Source organism: Petromyzon marinus, chromosome 14 (assembly GCF_048934315.1).
Source record: "Petromyzon marinus isolate PM22_M1 ecotype Great Lakes invasive population chromosome 14, UKy_Petmar_22M1.pri1.0, whole genome shotgun sequence".
Taxonomy (NCBI): Eukaryota; Metazoa; Chordata; class Hyperoartia; order Petromyzontiformes; family Petromyzontidae; genus Petromyzon; species Petromyzon marinus.
In genome coordinates, this window is record NC_133680.1 from 4,813,933 (window position 1) to 4,837,556 (window position 23,624).

The 23,624-nt window shown below is 48.2% G+C and overlaps 1 protein-coding gene and 1 long non-coding RNA gene across 2 annotated transcripts in view; both read left to right on the forward strand.

Moving 5' to 3' along the window:
- The window catches only part of LOC116942402 (forkhead box protein P2), a 188,160-nt gene that overhangs the window by 87,469 nt on the left and 77,067 nt on the right, over positions 1-23,624 (forward strand). The window lies entirely within an intron of this gene.
- LOC142924570 (uncharacterized) lies at positions 1,220-15,168 on the forward strand. Its single transcript, XR_012941683.1, has 3 exons — positions 1,220-1,686; positions 4,862-4,932; positions 12,869-15,168. It is a non-coding gene; the product is annotated as an uncharacterized LOC142924570 (long non-coding RNA).

The window sequence follows — 23,624 nt, forward strand, 5'->3', positions numbered from 1 at the left end:
ACCTGCACTCAGACAACTTGTTTTTTTTTGGGCAGGAGGGTGGGTGGGGGTGCCACGAGCCACTCGATGGTTGCCACCCTGTCGCGCGCGTCACGTGACATCAACACAACCGGGGGTCAGGATGGTGCCAGGATCGGGTGTTCTACCGAGCCCTGTGTGCGGCGTGCCTCTCTGTTCTGCTGCCTATCCTGCAGCGAGAACATTTCCATTCTTGGGCTCCTCGCTGTGCCCAACCCTGTGGTATAAATAGTCCACGTGCGTGGTGACTTCAATGTTTTTACGGCGTTTCGGTTTGTTTCCTATTTTAGGACAGTGGTTCGAGAATGTCTAATTTGCCCCCTCCCCATTTCGTTAAACTTTACGAATATTTTTTTATTACTCGAGAATGCAGTGCGCGCGCGCGTGTGTGTGCGCGACGTGTATGTATATGATGTGTACATTATACATAGCAGTCTCCCACAGTGCACAATGGACTGCATGTTACAAAACACCTCTGCCAGTGATTCCGATTAAGATTCTCGCCCGGCCGCCCCCAAATTGACTCGTTAACATTTGCGTATTGTTACGGAACGGCGAACATTTAAGGTTGATCGTTTTGTAAATGACCGAGAATGAGCGCGCGCGCTCCTGCTGCAGTCGCTCTCGTGAGAATCGAAGACAAAACAACACAACAACAATAACAACAACAACAACAACAAAGCGATGACGACGACGAGGATGGAGATGACAATGATGAGAAAACTGCTCTGGATTTGTGTTGTTGTTGTTGTTTTTAAAGTGTCCCCTCGGAGTGGCGAGAGCTTTTCATTTCCAGCAGCAGCAACAACAACAATGTGGTGTCATCCGGGTTGGTGGTGCATCCCGGATAAAGGGGGGGCGGGGGGGGGCAGCTTTGTGATCCCCCCCCTCCACCCCCCTCCACCCCCCTCCACCCCCCTCCACCCCCCTCCACCCCCCTCCACCCCCCTCCTCCACCCCCCTCCACCCCCCTCCACCCCCCTCCACCCCCCTGTTTACCCAACGACAGGGCTCTCTGTTGACCAAAGCCAGAGTGATAAGGCCAGTGCAGGAATCCCATTGTCGTGTTAAGGAATGCTTTGTTTCGCTCACAAGCGCCCTCCACGACCCACCCACCCACCCACCACCGCAACCCCAACAACACCCGCGTGCGGCCCCCTCCCCTCCCACCCCGCTCCGTCAAGCCCTCGCAGCTCCGTTTGTTTATTTATGCGAGTCGTGATTAGAGAGCGGACCCGACCAATTGCGCCGCAGCCGTGGCTCCGGGTCCGTTTGCTCGTCTCAGCGTCCCCCCCCACACACCACCACCCCCCCCCCCCCGGGCAAGCAGCGTGAGCGGGCCGGTCGCTCTGCGCTCCTCTCATCCCACCGCCGACTCCGCTACGGAGCGGCAGCCTTCGCCACCGCTGCTGCCGTCGTCCTTGTTGTGTTTCAAGTGGCTCCTCTCTCGCCTTGTGCTCGCTGAGCTGAACTGGGGTGGAGGGGCGGCGCGGGCGGAGGAGGAGGGGGGGCGGGCGACACCAGAAGACGACGAGGAGGAGGAGAAGGAGGAGAAGGAGGGGGGGGGAGTGAGATTTTTTTCCTGAAGGAGAGGAGGAGGGAGAGAGGAAGCTCAAAGGAGCGTCGCTTTCCCTGTTTTTACTCCATCAAGAGAACCCGCCGTGTCAGGTCTGTCCCGGTGATTGATTTCCTCGCTACCTTTTGGATATCTCCTTGCAAGCCTAAAACGCTGACATTTTAATTAGTCGATGTTTCGCCGCGGCGTGGGACCAGGGTTGGTGCGATAACGAGTTTGGGGAGAAGGTTGGAAGCAGGGACGGGGGGAGGGGGGCTGAGGGAGAGAGGGAGTGTGAGGAGGTTGTCTGTGTTTCTCTCATTTCGGTTTTTGCATTCAGCTCTGTGTTGGCGTCGTCCGCAGGCCTCGGTCACGTTTTCGAGTGATGTTCTCGCCGTTAAACAAAATGACAAAAATTGCCTTGTAAGTGAATCACACGAACGGTTGTGCAGGTCGCGCTCCGAGTGTGTGTGTTTTTTTTTACAATCGCGTTTCATTTCTCGAGAGAAGTGAGAACAGGTGTGCACGACGCCAAGTGGAACGTCGGGTCAAACTTGGCATTTAAAAAAAAAATGTTTCTATTTTGATACGGACTTAAGCAAAATGTGAAGAAAAATTATAAAAAAAACTTTTTTTTTGCAGATATCGGCGGTCCGTAATTACACGTGTTATTTTTTTCGTCTTCTTAGGATTAAAAAATGTTCAAAGGAGGAACAAAGTTTTTTGTTTGTTTTGCTGTTGCTCTGGCTCGTTGGAGAACAGACGTCCCATTCGCATGTCCCGCAAAGTCAAGGTGACGCATTCCATTGAACTTTTCTCCTTATTTTTCATATATAAAAAAAAGAAAAAAGCCCCCTCCGTCCTTTTCATTTCATTTAAGAACATTCAAAGTTTTTCATCGGGACCGCGTTTTTAAACGAAGCAAAACGTTTGCCTGCGACGTGGCTGGACCCCGCAAATCTGCGCGTTTGAACGACGGTGCTTAGGCGGCAACCGTAATGAGTCGTGGGCGTGAGGAGGTTACCCCCCCCCCCCCCCCCAAACGCCAGCAGGGGAGAGTTGCTCCAAGGGAAGCCCCTCTCCCCAAGACGCATTAAAATCAAAGAAATGTGCTCACAGTGGGGCTCACCGCGGCCGCGTCCGTCCGCTTATCGCTGCGCGCCGCGTTATTATCTTTTAAAACTAATGATGGCTGCTGAGTTTAATGAAAAACGGTGTAATGGAATTTGAGAGGAAGTTATTTTTTTTTTAAACAACGTGAATTTATTTTTTTGCTACCTTTCTCGGAAGCCGTTTCGGATCGGCCCTTTGGCACGTGCGCGATTGCCGTATTACCTCCTTCTTTCACGGAGCGTTAAGTTTGGAAATAATGCAGTTTTTTCCGCACACCCCCCCCCCCCACCCGTCCCCCCCCCCCACCCTGCTGAAATTATTGTCCTCCGAGATAATGTTTTATAAGACAGTATATTACGGCGTATCATTTGTTCACGTTTTACGCAAAGGTTATCTGTCCTTGTGGCTGGAGTTCTCGTAAGGTCGTGTTGGTGGCGACGTTACATTGGCATAAATCAACGCGAGTGCTGGCTGGGCTCAAGCATTGTTCGGCTAAACAGGCCACATCAAAGGGCCTCGCAGTGTTGAGAGGGAATTGACGGTGCGCTTCTTATGCTTAAGTGCCGCGGTGAATGTCTCTTAAAGTCGCCGATATCAAATGGAGTCATTTCGTCGAGAGTGGAACCTGTGACCTCATCAGAGGTGCCTGATTCTCAGGTTTCTGAGGGCTGAAAGCCGGAGAGGATCCGCAGCTCTTAGATGTTCGTTTGAGAGAGAGGTGGCCGCATGATTCCCGTAGAAAATATTATAAATGCGTGACTTGTCTTTTTAACAAATACAGCAATTAGGCCTGTGTATTAATATTTCCGGTTGTATATGAGTTCGAGCTACTCGTTACATTTATAGAATTATATTTTAAAACTGAAATTAATCATTTCCATACATTTGTCAGTTCATTGCTTGAAGGCATATGCCGCGTCGGTTGTGGGGGTTGTTTGACCATATTTCACCATCCCGGGGGTCAGCCAGGACCATTCAAAATATCACAGAGCGGTGTGTAAACCACTATGCCACCTCTCCACACATTAAGTAATTTTACTTATGCTTAATTATCCTTCGGTTTATTCATAATTAGTCCCAGGATTAGTCCGCACCTCCAATTAGCACGGTTGGCTACGTACGGTGCGAAAAAAGTTCAACAAGGATGGATGACGATTATCTAAACAGTTCCTGGGCCCTCCCCGAGGTTGACTCAACCTCCAATGAGTACCTGACGTAGAGTGTAAACATCGCCACTATGGTGCTGGCCAACCATCCCCCCCTCGTATACCGCGCCGGCCTTCATCGGTGCTACTCGCTAACAGCACTTGCCCCCTCCCAGTAGTCTCCGAAGGCCACAGAGGGGATCTTCTCCATTGTACGCATTTGTGCGTGCGCGCGCTGCCAACCCACGCGTACGTGAGTCCGCTGCTGTGAGAGTCGCGCTTAACTGCAACGGTGCCGCGTGTTGGCGGTGCCATGACCGCGGGACCGTTCCTTGGAGCTACTGATCGCCGTGCGTCTTAAGCGAGTGTTTTTCGGCCCTTTTGTCGGTGTGAGGTGTGCGCTGTTTTTTTTTTCAGTCGGCGAGTAAATATCTCGGCCGGGGGTGCCACCGCCGTCGCCGCCGCGTTTAGAGTGAAGTCGCGATGACTGCATTTGCTCCTCGTTGGCATGAACAGATCCGAGTGGTCTAGTTGCACCTATAGCATTACCTGCTTATATTATGCAACAAGGACACAGTATATAGATAGCCGATTTTTAAGAACGATACCTATTGTGGAGGCGTTGGGTTGCCCAATATGTGGGTGACACTTGCCGGCAAGTAAGTACATATTGTATTTTCACAAGTAAATAATTTTGAACAGTTATGTATCCCAAGCCTTTACTCGCTTCGGTATACACGAGTTTCAACGAATGTGCTTGTTTTTATGCTTGTATAGAATTTGACCCTGTGCCAAAAGGAATGTCCGTGCGCACTGTGCGTACACGCAGAGAGGATCGCTATTAAATAGTAATGGAAACACGTACAATCAATTAAATGCATGTACATAAAAACAAGCTTCAAAACAGACGCAGCGTATTTAATTTCATCCGAACAAAAAAGCGGCTACATAACACCATTTAATAATTTAGGGGGCTACAAAAAAAAGTCATTTTGATGTGCACGGTAAACCCTGATTTATTTTTTTCCAGACGATGCAGCGCAGTGGAGATTCACAGAGGTGCTCAGGGTCGGTGGGTATAGTCAAGTGGCGCAATGAATGGTGAGGCTCGAATCACAGCAGCAGGAGCAGCAGCTTATGCCACCTGCACTCTGATGCCACGTGCATCGGTTGTGGCCAGAACACGCGCCAGCCAGGCCGATAAGATAGCCATGGCGGAGACACCGGCTCACGGGGAAGGAGTGGGGGGGGGGGGACTTATCTCCCCGAGCAAACTCGGCTCAACGGGAGCTCGGCTCAACGGGGTCCCGGCGTTTGTCGTCCTTTGCCTGGCCGCTTGCGGTGAGAGTGTGGCGTGGAAAGGGGGCGGCTTGGCGGGGAGGGTTGGTGGTTAAGTGAGTGGGGTGGAACGCGGAGATAAAGCGGCCAAGACCGGCTCCTGGGCTGGCCCTTTTCCAAAACAATGAGCCGCCACCGCGGTTATGTCTTGTTAACGTGTAACCCTCAGGCTCCTGCTGCCATTGTTCAGGTGTTTGCCGTAGCCTCGGCGCTGTTTCTGATCTCGCAGTGTGATTAGCCCGTGAAAGATTTACAGCAATTGTCAGGTTTGGTTTGAAGGCACTTGCTGGCAAATGCCAGCAATTGTTAAATTTGTTTATGTTATTGACACAAAGATAGCGCCTCCGGCTTATCAGCAAATGTGTTCGTGTTTTTGTTAGTTAAAAGATTTGGGTTTAGCTCAAAATTTGCGTTGTATATTTCGATGCATACATATACGTTTTTATTTGATTTTAACGGACGCGTCTTTACAAAATTTCTGCTTGGGCACAATGCCCGCTTTTTTTGCAAATGTCCCTTTTCATGAACATCTAGCATCATTACAATTATAATCGTATAAAGGAGCGTGGCTCGTTTCTGATTGCAGGGGGCCCGCCTGAGTGAGCCGCTATTAATTTAAACATGCGCTACACACGTTAATCAGAATGCATTGGCCGAACGTCTGTGTTGTAAGTTAATTAACATTTCGCGTGTGCCGTCCTGGAGAAGAGGGCTTTGACAGTGTCTTCTAGCTCCGTTTACACCTGCAAGCGCTGTGCTTATAGCTTATCAAAGCGCTTGCCACAAATGAACCACACAACACTTTGCCGATCTCGTCAAAGAGCATGAACCATAACGCAAACTCCGCGGTCATCCTCGCAGCGGCTTTTGGCCGGCCATCGAACAAAGACGGTCACCGCATCGCGCGCTTTCAGGTGCGCTTCTGCGGCCATCTGGAACGCTCTTCCTTCCGATATTAGGAAGCCACTGGAGCTATGCACTTTAAAATCTAGATTGAAACACATTTCTTTAGAACTTATTTTTGTGATTAGTTTGTTGTCATCCCCCCGCACCTCCGATTAGCACGGTTGGCTACGTACGGTGCGAATGAAGTTCTACATACATATACACATTTATGTATCGATGCAACGGAACTCTTAAGCATGCACACGCATTATGCTTTACTGTGGAATATTGTGGGTATAAGCACATTTAAGCAGAACTCTTTTCTGTCTTTCAAAGTACATAGAATATGCAGCTGTATGCATTGAACAGAGCCCTCGTAATTTCGATCGAGTGCTCTTGTCAATAACATCTGGAAACCCAGCAACATTTGTTCTTCACATGGGGGCTGACTCAGAAGAAGGCCCTAAATGATGACCCGGAAATGTGCTTTGCTTAAATAAATGCTGATGGATAATACTGTATTGGTCTGGAAAACCAATAAACCGATGGACGTCTAAATATTTGTATTTACATGTGGAGACACAGTTGACGAGTTATATCCGATGTTACTCTTAATGAAGCGGAGCGGATTCCGTGAACACCTTTTGCATCTCGCTTATTCTGTCGCAGCGTGAATAACATTTGCGTGTTATGTTAAAAAGGCTTATTTGAATAATCTTGCGGCGATTCAGTGCATGCCGATGGTTATTTGTGTTTGTGCTGCCTCTATGCATTTATTGTATATATTGTACTCGGCGTGAGAAATTTATCAGCACTTGGACTAACAATGGCTTAGCGGGCCTTCGTTTGGAGTAATTGAGAAATATTACTTATTCTGTTGGTAGACAATTGAGATGCAACCTGAGCACACAGCAGTCTATTCTTTTACACATTCGTGACGCTGTTGGGGTCTGTGCTTATAAACAAGCCACAGGCAGTCTTTCGTCGTTATCAGCCGCGATGTATCCATTTCTGGATGAAAGCCCCCCCCCGCCCCAAAGCTGTCGCCAATTCTCAAGTTCACGTTTATTTTGTTAAACCATCCAGGTGAGAACTGAATAATGGACCAGGATAGCCTTTTGTTTTCAAAGGGTGACCTGGGTCGCCAGAATGACACGGCAAACACGCCCCCAAAAGCAAGTACAACAATGAGGCAAATGGAAAGCGGGGTAAACCCCCGAAAACATACCAAAACAATGTAATAGCAAACAAAGTGTAGCGATGCGAATTTACACAAGCCGATTCCATTGCTTCATCTCCTCGGGGGATGCACCCTCTCGGGCGAATGCCCTCCTTTGGCTGCCACTCCATTGTTGGTTGGTCTTATCCACCGGCCATCATCAAACCTTCCAGCTCCATGTCCTACCTAAGCCCACTTGCTCTTCTTGATGGTCATTATTGTGTCTCACATTTGCGCACGTTCCGTATTCCACGTGGTCCGCTTCCCATCTCTCACTGCCAAACGTATAATCTGTCCGTGAATCTTTGCTCACTTTTCGGCTTTTGTTCCACATTACTTGTCATTGTCCTTGATTCTGATCGATATGTACAGGGGGGGGGGGGGGTGTGTAAAGAGTAAACAAAAAGAAACGTGACTTTAATTATTCATCTTCGACCAATACGAGGTTTGCTCAAAACACCGAGTACTTTTTTTCATTGTTTTTATTACAATTCAAAAAACATTGAGTACATGTACTGAAAATATACCATCGACTTAACGTAACGCTGCCCTTATTTTTCAGTCCCGTGTTTATTTTTATTGAACACGTAACATTTGCTGCGGTGGCGTACGGAGTGACCACATGCAAAAATAAATTGAGCAGTGTGAGTTTTGAGCGAATGCTTATTATCCCATGATGAAAAATTATGGCGACTGTTGGAATCGCATCCTTGCAAAGCGATTGGATGTGTGGGTGTGTGTGTGTGTCGTTTGCTATGCCAAGCAAGAGATGTGGTAAAGAAAATCGTTGTGTCCCTTCGCAGTGAAGTTCCCACCAGAAAGACACAGGGCGAGGTGCTGTTTTGAAATGTTCCCTGCTTGCGAGGAAGATAGCGTTCAAGAGTGACAAAGAGAAAGACCGGTTTTTCATATCCGTTCTTAGGTCAGTTAAGGGCGAAATCAGGAGCTATGCTCGGAGAGAGAGAGATCCTTTCTCCGTCATTTCTCGATCTGCAGACTGTTTAAAACAAAAAACAAAAAAAATTCCACGGTTTACATAATGAACACTGCCTGGACAAATGTCTTAAATCGTCTGATGTTAGGTGCAATGGCCTTAATTCAGAGGAGGGAGATGGAAGGCAAAAAAACCCCGCTTGCATAGTGTTGCAAATCGCACTTTACACACTGTACACTGTGGTGTCTTGAACGTATTGAAGTGAACAAATGAATTGACGTATGAACAGTTTCTTCTATTAATGGGTACCGAATAACAACAAAGAGTCAGTGAAATATATAAATATTGTGAGTCTGATGTAAAATAGAAAATACGTATTGAATTTAGGGGGTGGAGTGGTGGCATTCAGGTGAACGCACTGTGTTAGAAACCTGGCCATCTGAGTTGGTGAGTAATAATCTGCACCAGCCTATTCCCGCGCCCCAATCCCCACCTAATTCAATAACCCCCACTTACCAGTGTGGTGAAGTATGGTCATTCTTGACCGACGCAGCGTGTCGGGGTGGCCGTCATCCATCAGTGGATCTTTAAATTATTTATAATTAAACCATTACTATGAATTTAAGACTACAAATCTGTGCATTCTGGGAAGGCGCTGGCGTCGTGGTCTAGAAGCCGCAGAGCAACGCAACCCGTTAATTCAGGGCCTCCCAAAATCCATTTCTCCTACCTCCAGTACGAATTAGGTCGTGACACACACTGCGCTCACCAGATGATTGCAAAACAAGTCCCTTGTGACATTGACTAATTTGAATCAGCATTCTCTACCTCACGTGCGACACACATACGCGCGCACATGTACGCAAGCACGCACACGAGATCTCCATCTTAATTTAACATTGTGGCTCTGTACGTCATTTGGGGACGTGTTTAGCAATCATCGGACGTGTGCAGCGCGTGCAACGTTTTAAATTTGTATTTGTCTAAAGGAGTACAGCCACAATCCGTTCCATCTCGTGTTTCAACAAAACCTATGGAAGAGTATTTCATTTTGATGTCTATAACGATTAGCTTCGGATGTAAAATACTCTGCGGCTCATTCAAACGCTGTCATTAAATTAATACCAGCAGCAGCGAGGACCAGAGTTGGGTTTTGACTGTTCAAAGCTGGCGTAGCTGAGCAGGCGTGAGTGCTCACGCAGTCTCCGACCCATAGCGATGGCACCAGGTTTTATTCAAACCGAATCTGTCCAGGGCAGCGACGAGGAAAATGTCTCTGCACCCGGCAGACCACATCCTCCGTACGTCTTGCTGTGGCTGTGAATGCTCGTACCATCACCAGTCTGCCAGCGAGTGACGCAGAAAATATTCAGTGAGAAATTAAACCCTGGATGAAATGCGTGGTCACTTGACCCGGGCCATGGCATTGTTGGTGGTTGAGGGCTGACAAATGTATAAATATCTAATTAGTTTACTGTCGGTGCACTGTGACGTTAGGTTAAGTCGGAATAATCGCAAACATGCCGTTAGGACAGTTCCGCAAATTAGGCAACCTTGTGCACAAGATTTCACATTCATCTTAATAATACATATGCGGTGTCATTTTGAAAGCATTTATCTGTAGTTTTAGAAAACATGGCTTATTTATGGAATAAGTCAATGGTTTGACACGTGCATGGAAATGAAGCAACTGTTGCCATCCAGCATGGATGAAAAAGCCAGACTGTCTGAGGACCTATGGTAGGATGCTATTTTATGAGCATTTCTCTCTCATCAAGAGAGGTGGAAAAATTATTTATCTATGAATTACTGGGAAAATTGGTTGACATACTTATGACCCAGTAAAAAAGCCACATCAAGGCAATACTAATGTATGCACGCGTATTTAAAGTGTCTGAAATACACACCCCAAATTGTGGAACTGCCCATTGGTGACCGATTTTTGGGTGTACGGCATAGGAAAGTTCACATTATTCATGAGGTTCAAATCCCCATGAAGACGTTCACTTCCTTTCACAAGGAAGAGACAAGGCAACACAACATATATAACGTCCTCATTCTTGAAGGTCTCATTATTAATTTGGCGCGGAGCGGCGGGCGGCCACAGTGGTTGGCTCACTACCCTATGAATCCAGCGAACCTGATTTCAATTCCTGGGCCATGACAAACATCAATGGCGAGTGATATCTGAACACTTCTTGGATTCCCCCCCCCCCCATATTAAACAAATCGCATTTAACCAGCATGGTGAAGTATGGTTAAACGACCCCAGTGACAAACGCTGCTTGGGAAGACCTTCTGATAATGAATTATCAGATGTGTTTTTGTTGAATTTTAAATATGGACCTCCGATCATCCCTCAACATGAGAGGAACGTGTTTTTGGTCCCATCAGCCTATGGGCATTTCAGGCCAATATTATCCAGCGGAATTAAATAATGTAAACGCGAAAAGGCCAATGGAGGTAGATTTATTTAACCACAATGCTTCATGGCCAACACATAATTCGTTTTAATGCAAATAATACATTTATGAGTTGTGAAGCTGATTATTTCAGCTCGATATTTTAAGAGTAATTAATTACTACAATGTATTGATTGAGATTTGCATGTTTATTTCTTTTTTACATACGTGTTAATGTGCTTGTGAATACGGTGACTTAAACCACAGCAAATCTGATGAATTTTCCAGAATGTATGTATGTTTGAACATCCAAACGTAGCTAACCGTGCCAATCGAACGGCGGTTGTTGCTATGACCCAAAGCGTATCTCATGAAAGCTGCCGAGTGTCCTTGCAAATGAGTGACTTCGATTCGGATGGAGCCTCTGCCCATACATCAGCTTCTATGCTCTCACTGATCACTCGCAGCGCCGGGAAAGCGTGCGTCCCGTGCTAGGATTCACAACCCCTTCACTGCGTATGAGCCAACTGTGAAGGTGCTGCAGTGAGATGGGAAATCAAGAGGCAGGATTGTGGGTAAGGCTAGAGTGAAAACTAATTTCTTCGAGATTGAAAACTCATTTCTTTTGAACTGCTTTTTGTTTTTCGTTTTGTTGTACTTCCCCGCACCTCCGAATAGCACGGTTGGCTACATACGGTGCGAAAAAAGTTCAACATCTATAATAGAGGTTTGCGTAAATGTTGTGGATTTACTCTGCAACACACCGGTGTGCTGTACTAGTAACGAATTGGCCACGTTCTGTTTACGTGACAAACCTTACTAATTGGCTGTGTCGGGTGGTGTTGAGTTTAACGACACATTTATATATTTGTGCGATCTAACCCAAAAACCTCTATTATGGCTAATATTGGTCACGAAAGCCTACGTGTTGAACTGAAGTTCAACATACATTACATACATACAAAGTGTATTTTGTTTTTTTTTCCCATGGAAAGACAAGCCCCTTGTACAATACGATCACTGTACGATATTAAATTTGGGCATCATCTAAATGCAACCACATCTCGTTGAACTGTGAGGATTTTTTTTTTTAATTTATGTTGTTGAGTCAAGAGAGAAAGAGGCAGTCATAGGCAAAGTTAAAAAATAAAGTTTGCAGGCTGAACTGAGCAGTTCTAGTTTGCAGCAGCACAGATAGATGGGGGGGGGGGAGGAATTTCCAGACTGTGGGTGCAGCAGAGGAGAATGGGCAACCTCCAATTAAGTGACACTGGATGCTTTGACAGAATTCATTGGTTGCTGTAGCAGAGAGGGGACAAGGATTTGGATGGGAGGGGAGAGGCAGGCAGTGGCGAGTCCGTGGTGGATCTTGAAGAGGGTGGAGGGCGATCTTGAATTGAATCAGGGATTGGGTTGAGAGCCAGCGGAGGGAACGTAAGCAAACAGACCCCTGGCTCTTTTATTGATGTCCACAGCACTGAGGCTCTCGTGACAAAACCACGGCACCTCGCAGTGGCCATGTCAACTTTTGCAACCGATTAGTGCTGCATTGTGGCGGCTATAATCATTTCGTGAGCCCTAGTGGGTAATGCTTTTGCCTTACAAAGAAAAGGAGCGTCAAGTACATTGCAGTTTGGCATGGCTTTACATGGCATCATTGCACAAAGGTGTCTTTCGCGATAAGCGTGGACTATAATACATTGTTTAAGGACGTGGCAAGAAGCAGGCGTGATGCTGTACACACTGGGAAAATATCAAGCGCGTGTATTTGCAATAAATCATCTTGGCCGAGGTATGGTCAAATAACCCCCTCCCTTGGCTGCACATCGTGGGGCTATCATCATCCAGCAGTGGATTGACAAAGCGCTGTACAAGTACAATTAAATAAATATAGAGAGCAGGTAAATGGAAAAGTATACACTTTTTTTTTAGCTTGGGTGTAATGTGGGTTTTTTTTTAAAGAGAGTTGGACGTATGAACGGCTTTGAGAGATTCGTCCCAGTATGCTGGCCTTCACGGGGCATTGTGGGTAGACTTGGTCCTGGAGAAGAGGGCACAGCTGTGTGGTGGGGGGGGGGGCTCATTTGCTTCGTAAAATCGCCACTCACACCCGCCCCCCCCCCCCCCCCACTTAATTATCTCGTGCGAAAAAGGAGCACACGATGCTGTAAACATAATGGAATTAAAAATCATGCTGACAAGGAAAACAAATGAGCTGTTGTCATTGCCAGAGCTGTTTCTTCACCTTGCTGTCACCAGAGTGATGCAGCGTCTAGAAATGTCCCCCGCTCAGAGGAGGGACGTCGTGGCCGCCCGCCCCGCCGCCCGCCCGCCCGCCCGCCCGCCCGCCACCCACGCGAACAACGGGCGACCGTCGTCGCCGTCGTCTCTCGGCCGGCGGGGGGGGGGGGGGACGACAACAAAAAACTCGCGAGAGAAGAACTTGGTGCCGTGGCGCAGAATGCGCAAGCGATTCCGCTGCCTTTCATGTGGATGGCGAGAACGATCCCGCCGCCGCCTCCTCCTCCTCGTCCTCCGTAACTTTCCGACACTCCATGATCAGAGAGTGGGGCGTTTCGGCCAACGTTCCGTTTTGCCGGAACTGCATCCCCGATGCTCATTACGCGTTCGTTTAGCGCGAGCGCCGGCTCGCCTCCCCGTGACCCGGAATAAATTACCCGCCGCTTCGCTCCGTTGTTTCTTTTTGCGTGCAGGTGTCCGTAATGATGTGTGTGAGTGCGTCGAGCCAAGGTACAGCAAGAATAATAACAAATAAAAGATCTCTTGACTTATTTTTTTTTGTGTTTTAGCCCCCCTGCCTACCGCCCCCCCCCCCCCCCCCCTTGTCGCTCAAGAACAAAGTTTTTCTTAGAAGCTAGCAGAACATCAGTAGGTGTTTTGGGGGCATGGTTGGATAATGAAGCGTCTTTAGTGCTTGACAAAACACAGGTTGCGGAATGCTTGTTTCAAACGAGTTAATGTTGAGATTTTTTTTTGGTTAGTGCCTGTGTGTGTGTGTGCGTCTGCTCGGGATTGTGTTTGCAGCGTAAGTGTGCTTGCTTTTGTGTGTGCGTCTCTGTTGGAGTGTGTGTTTGTGTTCATTAGGGGTGGAACGATGCATTGAGGCATCGATACATATCAAGTTAATGAATTTACATGACCCATGCAGCCACTAGTGGCAGTTATTGTATTCATGTACATGAGAATATTGCCGCCTGTCTCTATTTACTGTATATGGGAGTATGCATATGCCTGTGTATGTGTTTATTAGTATTTGCAAAGGAGTCCCTGGTTCAGCATGCAAACAGCACTGGGGAGACAAAGGTGGCTGTGTGTGGTACTGATCACCCCATTGGGGTGCTCTATGGGCCCGAATAGATATTTGGTCACGGCACTTGGCCCCCACAGTACATAGAGCCTACTCGCAAGAGCTTTACCTTTTGTGTATCATTGTCAGTAACTCCACATGTCTACTTGTGTATGAGCTCTCCTGCACGTATACCTGTGAAAGTGTGTCTGTATATATATATTTTTTGTAGGGAGCGGTGGCGTAGCAGTTAGCGTGCTGCGCTACGAATCTGGCGACCCGAGTTCAACACCAGCGACGATTATTTTAATAGTTCCTGGGCCTCCCCTAGGTCGACTCAGCCTCAAATGAGTACCTTGCGTAGCGTGTAAACATCTCTACTATGGAGACAAAGAGCGGCACAGACGTGGTGCTGGCCAACCACCCCCCCTCGTATACCGTGCCGGCCTTCATAGGTGCTACTCGCTAACAGCACTTGCCCCCCCAGTAATCTCTTAAGGCCACAGAGGGGATCTTCTCCATTGTACATATTTGTGCGTGCACGCGCTGCCATCCCACGCGTACGTGGGTCCGCGAGAGCCGCGCGTAACCCCGTGAAGGAATGGCGTCGTTGGCGGTGCCATCGGCAGGGAAATTGGCAGCTCTTTAAAAAAATTAAAAACAATGCCGGGATCTTCTTCCGAAAGTGGCAATACGAGTGCTCTGTTGCTTTTTTCGCCGCGCGCTTTGCTCACTGCCGCGTTAAGCTCAGATCGAATTCCGGACGTGCGCTGCGTAAGCCAATGCCGTCCCATGGCACTCTGAGCTCCGACTGTCTGCCACAAATGCCATTGCGCGGCACGGAAATCGCCCGATTTATATGCCTGCATCTGCCCGCACCGGTTCACCAGGGGAGAGCGAGGAAGCAGTGGGAACGAATGTGATGGGGGATTTCATTATTTTTTATTGCAGGGGCGTAAAAACCACAATAGGATTTCGAGCTGGATACTTTGTTATTTCGCTGCAGGTATGCGTGGCCATACACCTACTGGATTTTTTTCAGTTTTTATTACTTGTATTTTGTGTGTGTGTGTGTGTCTTGTTCGCTCCGCATGAAACACACTTATTTATACCGAATTTACTTTGTTGACGTGAAGATAAGCAAATGGAATAGTGTGAAAATCATTTTGTCGACTGAGACTTTAACTGCTCCGTTGTGACAAATGTGTTTTTTTACTTCTGTAGTGGCCAGTTTGATGCCGCATTACTTGTTGAGAGGTCATCATCATTGGGGGGGGTGGGGGGAGGATTATGCGGGGGTAGGGGAGGCGGCCACTGAAATATTTGAAGGAGCGTGTCTGTATGCAAATGGACACAGAGCATAATCAAAACGTGATAAATAAACAGCACCCGACGGTTGAGATGTCAAAGACGGGCACGCATGTGCGGCGAGTGGTGGCAGCGGTGCTGACACACCAATTCTAACAGAAATGTCATTCTGGCGGCGGCGGCGCACAGACACCGATTCTGCGTCCTTATGCAACGGCACACGCACAGCCCCCATAAAACACGGGGCTTTCTTACCGTCTGGCTCGATGGCACAAAAGCAGTGGTTGTGCACTCGTGACCGCAAACAATGCAGGTACCAACGCATGCAGTGCTCTAACAAATGGTGATGTGGAGGGGGGCTCGCCGTTCGTTTCTCTCCCCTCCCCCCCCCGTGCTATTATTTCTGCGGGCAGAGTGGTACATTTGCACGGCAGGCAGGCAGGCCGCGTCACTCTACTCCGCGATACGTGGGGAGGAAGAAAAAAAATATACAATAAAGAGAAAAAATATATATCTGAGAGGCTGTTTAGCGGGCGGGAGAATGCTGATGTGGAGGAGAGAGGGAAAGCTAAGATCAAAGAAAACTCCAGGACGTCCATTAAACATTCACTCCCAGAGAGATGCTCATTTTTTTCTCTCTCGTTTTCAGTTTTTTTGTCTTGGTTCCATTTTATTTCATTTTATTTTATTATATTGTGCTTACTGTAATGTGTAATGTGAGCTTTGTTGACTGGGTGTTATTTACAGGAGTCTTTTGGGAATGTGGCGATAGGTATTATTTTTGTTGTAAGGTTTGCAAAAAAAATGACATTTTTTTATGACACGCCAGTCAATAGATACGAGATTTTTTTTATCATTTTAAAATTCACTTGTGTACTCTTTAAAATTCCCATCTGATACATTTTAACAGTGGTGAATCGTGGAGAAACAAAAATTATTCCTGATTATTTGTTAGAATCCTGAAAGGTGTCTGTGGTATTTCATACAGCTGACCTGCCTGAGAATTTAATGATCCATCCATTCAATATGTCCCACCATTCCCTTCTTGATGTATTTGAAATTAACGCGGGCTTAATTATCCTTCTCCATAATCTGGCTTGTTAATTAGCTTGGAGGGGGGAAAAAATAAGTGGCTCTGAAATGGATTTCTCACATTTATCTATCGTAATATTAATTTACAAAATACACAGACACCAGACGTCTTGTCTGAAGGGTTAACCAAAGCAGACCACAGTCGAGCGGTGGTCCTTGCCTGTTCAGTGGGGACATCGGACTCGCGTGCTCTGCGTTTAACTCCTCCGTCGTCGTGGCAAACAAAACAAACCGAAAAACCCCCACAAATGATACGGTTTTTTTAATGATGCGAATCGTTTCCTTAACCTTACTGGGGGGTGGGAGGTGGTTGGGGGAGAGAAGAGTGCCATGACATTGTCACGCAGCAGAATTCTGCTCTTTTCGCGTTTAACTTTGCAAAAAGTCATTAGACTCAACGATTGTTCGTATACAGACAAATCATTTACACCCACAGGAGGTATGCAATATGCAAATGTTGGGCGGTGAGACAAAGCGCAGACCGATAATTTGGTGCCGGGGGGGAAAAAAAAACACCGCGGCTGTGTGAAATGCACTGGTGCAGATGAAAAGCACGTTTCCTGCCCCTGCCACCCCATCCTCTTTATAAGCCCACACCGACCCAGAGTAGGCCACAAGCACAGCTTCTTCATACACAATTGCTCGCTAATTGCACCAGCTCTCCAAATAAGTGCCCTTTGAAAATGCATTCTCCCCTCCACTCCCACCCCCTACCTCCCATCTCAGGCACTACCCGCTCGGTCCATCTCCCTCCGCTGCCACCAACCCCCACGGCCCTTGTGACACCGCTCTGCGCGTTCTTGCAATTAAGTCATTAGCTTGTTAGTTGTGCCTGTTTTGCTGTTTTTGTCTCTCTAAACAACAGAGAGAGGTGGGGGGGGGGGGAGGTGTGCGGGGTGGGGTTTGGGAGGGGGGCAAGGAAGAGAAGAAGCGCCCCCCCCCCCCCCCCGACGCGAAGCGGCCCCATTTGCTCGGCGCGGTCGTGTCACGGTGTTTACAGCGGAGCTCGCGGGAGATGCCCGCGCGCTCTCGTCTCTCTCCGGGGCTGCGTTTCGCCACCCCCGTGCACACGACGCTCGTCTCCTCGTAAGCCGCCGCCGCGGCGGTGCTCCCTTTCCTTTTCTCTTCTTTCTCTGCGCCTGCTCTCGCGCTCGTTTATGTCTTCTTCCCTCCCTTCATCTTGCCCTCGCTGTTTACGCGCGCATATCTCACCTTAACTAAACGCTATCGCGCGCCCCCCCCCCCCGGGGACAACGATGCGCGCTGATGCACTTTGGCAAGGACAAAACGCCACGTTTGTGCTCGCCGCCCGTCTTTGGGCCCAGAATGCCTTTCTTCCGTTGGCTGCGGAGGCTGCTTGCCTCTGTCGGTCAGCCTCGGGGAAGTGGCGTTTTTACACTGCCCCCCCCCCCCCCCCGATTCCTCTTTCCTTTTATTCGTACCGGCGTTGTGTGTTTTTTTTTCAAGCAGGGCTGCACGCTCTGATGCGAGTGTGGCTTCAGAGAGAGAGAGAGTGTACCGTTGTCCTTGCGTGCTCGCTGAACAAAATGCGTGGCTTCTCCCGAACAGTGCATGCTCGGGGAACTCGGCCTGCTCCCCCAGCAGCAGCGTCGTGCCCGCACAGTCAAGAAGTAAAGCAGCACCGAGCGCTTTGCACGTGGGGTGAAGGCGCAGCCCTGCAATTGATGGCTCGCGCCGCTGCTGGAGGAAGAGCCACCCCATCAGAAGGGGGCTCTAGGAAGCCCCCCCCCCCTGCCCCCAGCCCACCCCCCCTGCCCCCCACCCCCCCTCAATGTTGCTCACACAACTTGGAAGACAAAGACAAAGATTCCCCGTATGGATTCAACAGACTGTTGGGGCAAGTGCCGTTAGCGAGCACCTATGAAGGCTGGCACGGCACACGAGGGGGTGGGTGGCCAGCACCACGCCCGGCCGCCTTTGTCTCCGTAGTAGCGATGTTTACACACTGCACCGGGTACTCATTTGAGGCTCAGTCGACCTAGGGGGAGGCCCAGGACCTGTTGAGATAGTAGTCATTGGTGTTGACCGTGAGCGGGAATCGAACTCGGGTTCCCGGTTTCATAGCGCAGAGCGCCACCGCTCCCCAACTTGGGAAGAGGTGAGAATACCACTCTGACTTGACCCCATGTCTACCGCCAGGTGGACAGAGAGACAGCTGGTTGGTGGGGAGGGTGGGGGATTTAATTAAACTTGTTCTTCGTTTCATCTGCTGCGCCCGGCTGACCGAATAAATCAGGCGACACTCCGCGCCGCAAGTTCAGCGTCGCAAACCCGTGACGCCGCGGGCGGCAGTATTGCCTGGACAGAAGTAAACACGTTTTTTTATTAATTCATGGACCCCCCCCTGCCTCCCTCCCCTGCAAATCTTTGCTTTGCTAGGGTTGTCGGACGTCATTCGGCCGCGCGAGCTTGTCCCCTCACCGGTCCCGGGCTATGATGCCGCCGCCGCCGCCATGGCTTCGCGGCAGAACGATTTCACGATGGGGAAAAAAAGTCCTGAACCCCTAACCGGCCGGTTTTCTCGGTGCGGCGTCGCTGATTGCGCCGTGATCATAAGACGGCGTGCGGAGCGAGCGGTCCGCCACTCCTCACGGCGGGCGTCTCCGTGGAGGAGGGCTCCGAAGAAGTGTTGTTTGTTTTTTTCCGTAGGAGAGTTTATTGATTTTTTTTTCACCCTGGTTTTTTTTTATATATATACACATCGCGTATATATATAAAAATCGGATATTCCCAGCGAGTTTGTCCAAGTGAACAATTTCACACGGTGAGCGCCTGCTGTCCTCGGAGGTGTTGCGCTCCCTTCAGCGACGTTGCCATCTGGAAGCGCCGCGCTGCGTTATTGCGGTAATTATCGCGTCGTAAGCGTCGGGCGAAAATGAAAAGTTGGCATTAAAAATTAAACGCGCCGCGTGTCGACGTGAGGGGAATAGCCCCAGGAGCGATTAATAATGTGCCTTCGCATGCCTGAGGATGATGGGTATTGCCGCGTGGCAGCCATTGATACCGTAATTGGGATAATGCGATGGGTTTGGACATATTGCGAGGTCCGTTGCATGTCCTGTTATTGTCGTCGTCGTCACCGCGGTGGAAGAGCCACGTGCGCAATGGTTTTGGCGAGCAGGCAGGTTTGTTTGTGGTTTTGTTTTCGTGTGTTTCACTTTGTACCGCTCTGGTAAGGTCTGTGCAGAACCGTTTGTAATGTTCGCATTTGCAAGTACGACGCTTTGATGTGAGACTTGCCCTTATACCACACGGGCTGTGTTTTTTTTTGTTACATGAGGGTCCATCGTTTGGCCTTATATAATGTCAGGGCAAGAATTGCTAGTGAACTCCTATTAAGGTTGTTTCACATTTCCTCAATATATTGCTGTCAGAATGTTATTTGTCATTGTCGTCTACTGCTGGATGAAGGCCTCCCCAATCCCTCGTCATGTCCCAAACCCTCTTCACGTCCCAAACCCACTATAGAATATGTTACGGAACGAAAAAGTTAACAAAATATTTGTTTGTGGAAGATGATTGTATTTATTTTTCTTCTTCGTGACTAAACAAACCATTTTATACGCACAAAGACACACCAAGCAGCCTGATGATTACACAATACAACAAATACCAATTTATGGCGAGGAGGCTTAAGGGAGACCCAGAACCAGTTTTTTTTAATCACCCCCCACTGATGTTAGCCGTGGCCGGAAAATGAAACCCAGGTTACTGGGTTTCTTGTGCACTATGCTAACCACTGCACCACCAATACCCACAACTACACACACACAGAAGTCCTAGGTGGTATGTTTTATTAATGAATAAGAATATTAAGGTGGCAAGCATGAAGCCCATTACATGCCTTATTCTTGATGTCCTAGAGAACTCCATTTCAATGATCTGATGTTTTCAGTGATTGATAAAAAAAGGCTGCAAATGTTTTAAACTTTTTATTGTTGACATACATAGCTAAATATCAAGTCATGGTAACATTGAAAGCCCTAACAGTAGAATTATGTCCTTAGCCATTTAGGTTTGACGGATATCGCAAGCAGAAACACACAGTGTCTATATTTAGCAAGCGTGATATCTTTCACGACTCAGCCTTAATGTCGGTGGCTGAGCACTGGACTGTGCATTCAAATATACTCATGTGTTACAGACACGGTCAACACGGCTAAAGGTTCGCGAACCAAGTCGTGGAGCTGACGATGTAAAAATACAATTGAATTAGCAGAGTCTAATAGAAATCCCACGCACATAAGTGAACGTTTTAATTTAAGCAATTACCCTAAACGAGAGGTGGGACAACTTTCCGTCGCTCGAAGCTGCAACACGTCTGTCTGAGGTTTGCGAACGGCACTGGCGCATCCACGGATGCACCCCGACGCAGCTAGCGGCTGTTTGCGTGTTTGTTTTGACGTGACAGGGAAGGAAGACACTGTGGCCCACTGATGCCGTCTGACCGCTTCGCTACACGTTGGTGTTTGTTAACAGGATCTGGCGTTTGCCAGCGTTTGTGCGTTTGAGCACCGAGGTTTTTTTCAGCGCCCGACATTTTTTTAGACGCGTTTTATTCCTCACTTTTGGCCCGTGGATTTTGTTACGCATTTTTTTTTTCTGAACGCTCGTTTGGGCCCGGTGAAGCCACTCACGCAATCAAGGTATTGTGCTCGCAGGAGAGGGCCCGGCTCCTGTGACACGCGGCCGCTCCATTGATTATTTTAAATCCCACACAGCTCTAATTAGGTGCCCTAAAGAGGCAGCAATGAGGTGCACTCGCGAAAGGCCGTGCCGTTTAGCTCCAACGTGCAGGTAACAGCACTTGCATGGGCAGTGTGGCAGGGGATGGGGGAGAGGGCAGGCCATGATGGTTGGGAGTTCATGTGGGGGGGTGGCGGTAGTAGTAGTAGTGGTGGTCGTGGTGGCGGGGGGAGTGGGCTGCGAAGCGGAGGGGTTGTGTGAGGTGGGCTCCTCTCCCCTCATTAGCAGTACGTGCCATGTGAAGGGTGCGCGTGCGTGCGCGTGCGTGCACGTGTGCGCGCGTGTTTGCGCACGTGCGGGCGGGCAGTGCGGCGCTGGGCTCGCCAGCCGCTGGAGCTCGTGTCCGCCGCTGTCAGCGCGTGTGACCTTCAGCCGTGATTTCGGAGCTCCTCCGGTAGCCGTGCCCGGCGATCACAGCGTTGGGCGCATAACAAGCGTGAAATTAGAAAGCCGCAATCGGCACGCACGCAGGGAACGTGTGTGTGTGGGGGGGGGGGGGAGATTGAGCCGAGAGGAGTGAGGGGAGAGAGAGTGAGAGAGATACATTTTCTGCTGATCGCGACCGATACGGAACAAGAGTTTGAGGCAACGTCGTCAGCTCCCTTGCCGATGGTAAAACAAAGATCCTTCAGCGTAGGGGAGATAATGCATTTGCACAACATACCGGTGGAAACCACAACCTTGGCTCACTTACATTTCCTTTCTATTTTAAACGTTAGTTGGAAACTCCTTGCACAACCTGCAGCTGCTGAAGGTGGCCTTCCCATCTCATAATTAAATGTCAGTGAATGCCGATATGATGTTTGCGTGCATTTCTGGTGACTACATTTTGAATTCGTTTTTTGTTTGTGTGCGGGATTAACGATTTTTTCGAGTCTGCAAAGAAACATAAGTATCATTAGACCTCCTTTGCCAGTACCAAAATGTAATAATAGGGTTTTCCACCTTTTTTCTGGCAACAAAACTGAAACCTTTTTACAAGGATTCATGTCTGCATTAACCACAATACCTGCAGTCAAAATGCAAACAAAAAACATACTATGATAATATATGCATTGTCCTTGAAACTGATTGGTCCACACCAAAGGACGGCTTTCTTTTGAGCCTCGACCCAATTGGTGCTCGACCAGATGACGCCAAAAGGCCTACAGCTCAAAGTACAATGCACTATGAAAGTACTTTGATAGTGCATTGTACTTTGAGCTGTACGCCTTTTGGCATCATCTGGTCGAGCACCAATTGGGTCGAGGCTCAAAAGAAAGCCGTCCCTTGGTGTGGACCAATCAGTTTCAAGGACAATGCATATATTATCATAGTATGTTTTTTGTTTGCATTTTGACTGCAGGTATTGTGGTTAATGCAGACATGAATCCTTGTAAAAAGGTTTCAGTTTTGTTGCCAGAAAAAGGGGGAAAAACCCTATTATTAAACGTAAGTATCACATATCAGAATGATGGTAGCCTCATCGCCAAGCTTCTTAAACTACGAATCCCTCACGTAACTTCATGAAAAACTGAACTCATTCGTGAATAACACTGTGACCCTAAAAAAATACATGGGACGTTTCAGGCAATGACCCGTCTTCATAGCAGAGAGAGATTTGTTTAATTTAATTTCACGAGTATTATTCATGACGATATACGAACAAATAAATGTGAATCGTACATGAGCGCAAGTCACCCACAGTGTCCGTAAAAGCCGGGTGGCCGCGTAAATAGGTGTACAAAGCGGTGAGCATGGAAGTGGACAAAGTTGCCGGAGCTCAATTGAGCACAACGGTTGTTCAAGAGAATGCCGGCCGACAATCGGCTCCCATTTTTTCCTGCCGCGGGTAGGGATCACAGGGCAAGCCGGGGTCGTTTGCGTGGGTCACTGGCGCACAGCTGGCCACGCGCTAGGTCAAGTGGCTTTTGCCGAGTGCCTTCAATTGAGCACATTTTCCCCACAAGAGAATTCACGCCTCCTGAGTGCCCTAATGGAAGCAATAATCAGACTGGCCGGGCATGTTATTTCAGATTGAAAAAGGCTTCTGCACAGTTTTTTTTATTCCCCCCCCCCAACTCTTTCTCCGCTTTTCCTTTGCAAGTAATGATTTTTTTACACGTCTTAAAATGTTATAATCTGATTGCATTTTTTTGTTGCTTGTAAATGGTGTCAAGTGAAATGATTGGCCCTTAAGAAGTATTTAAAATCGTTTGACATCCGCGTGGTGATTTCTTTATATTTTTTTAAAGCAGTTGGCGTGCTCTCTCTATCTGAAAACAATATCTAGCCACGCACTGTGGAAAATTCGAACGTGTGGCCAGTTTCCGGATAGCTAAGAATCAACGGGATGCTGGGCCTTGAGCGTTTCACTCGTATGGATGTGGCTGCATCATCATCGGTGGCTACGTGCCGATTGAATAAAAAAAATACAAAGATTGCCATTCGCACCGACCACGAATATTGAATCGCGTAAAAGAGCATAAATACATTTTGGAATGAATACATAAATAAACCTGTGCATCATTTGATTTCAAATTGCACCAGTAATTCCTTTTT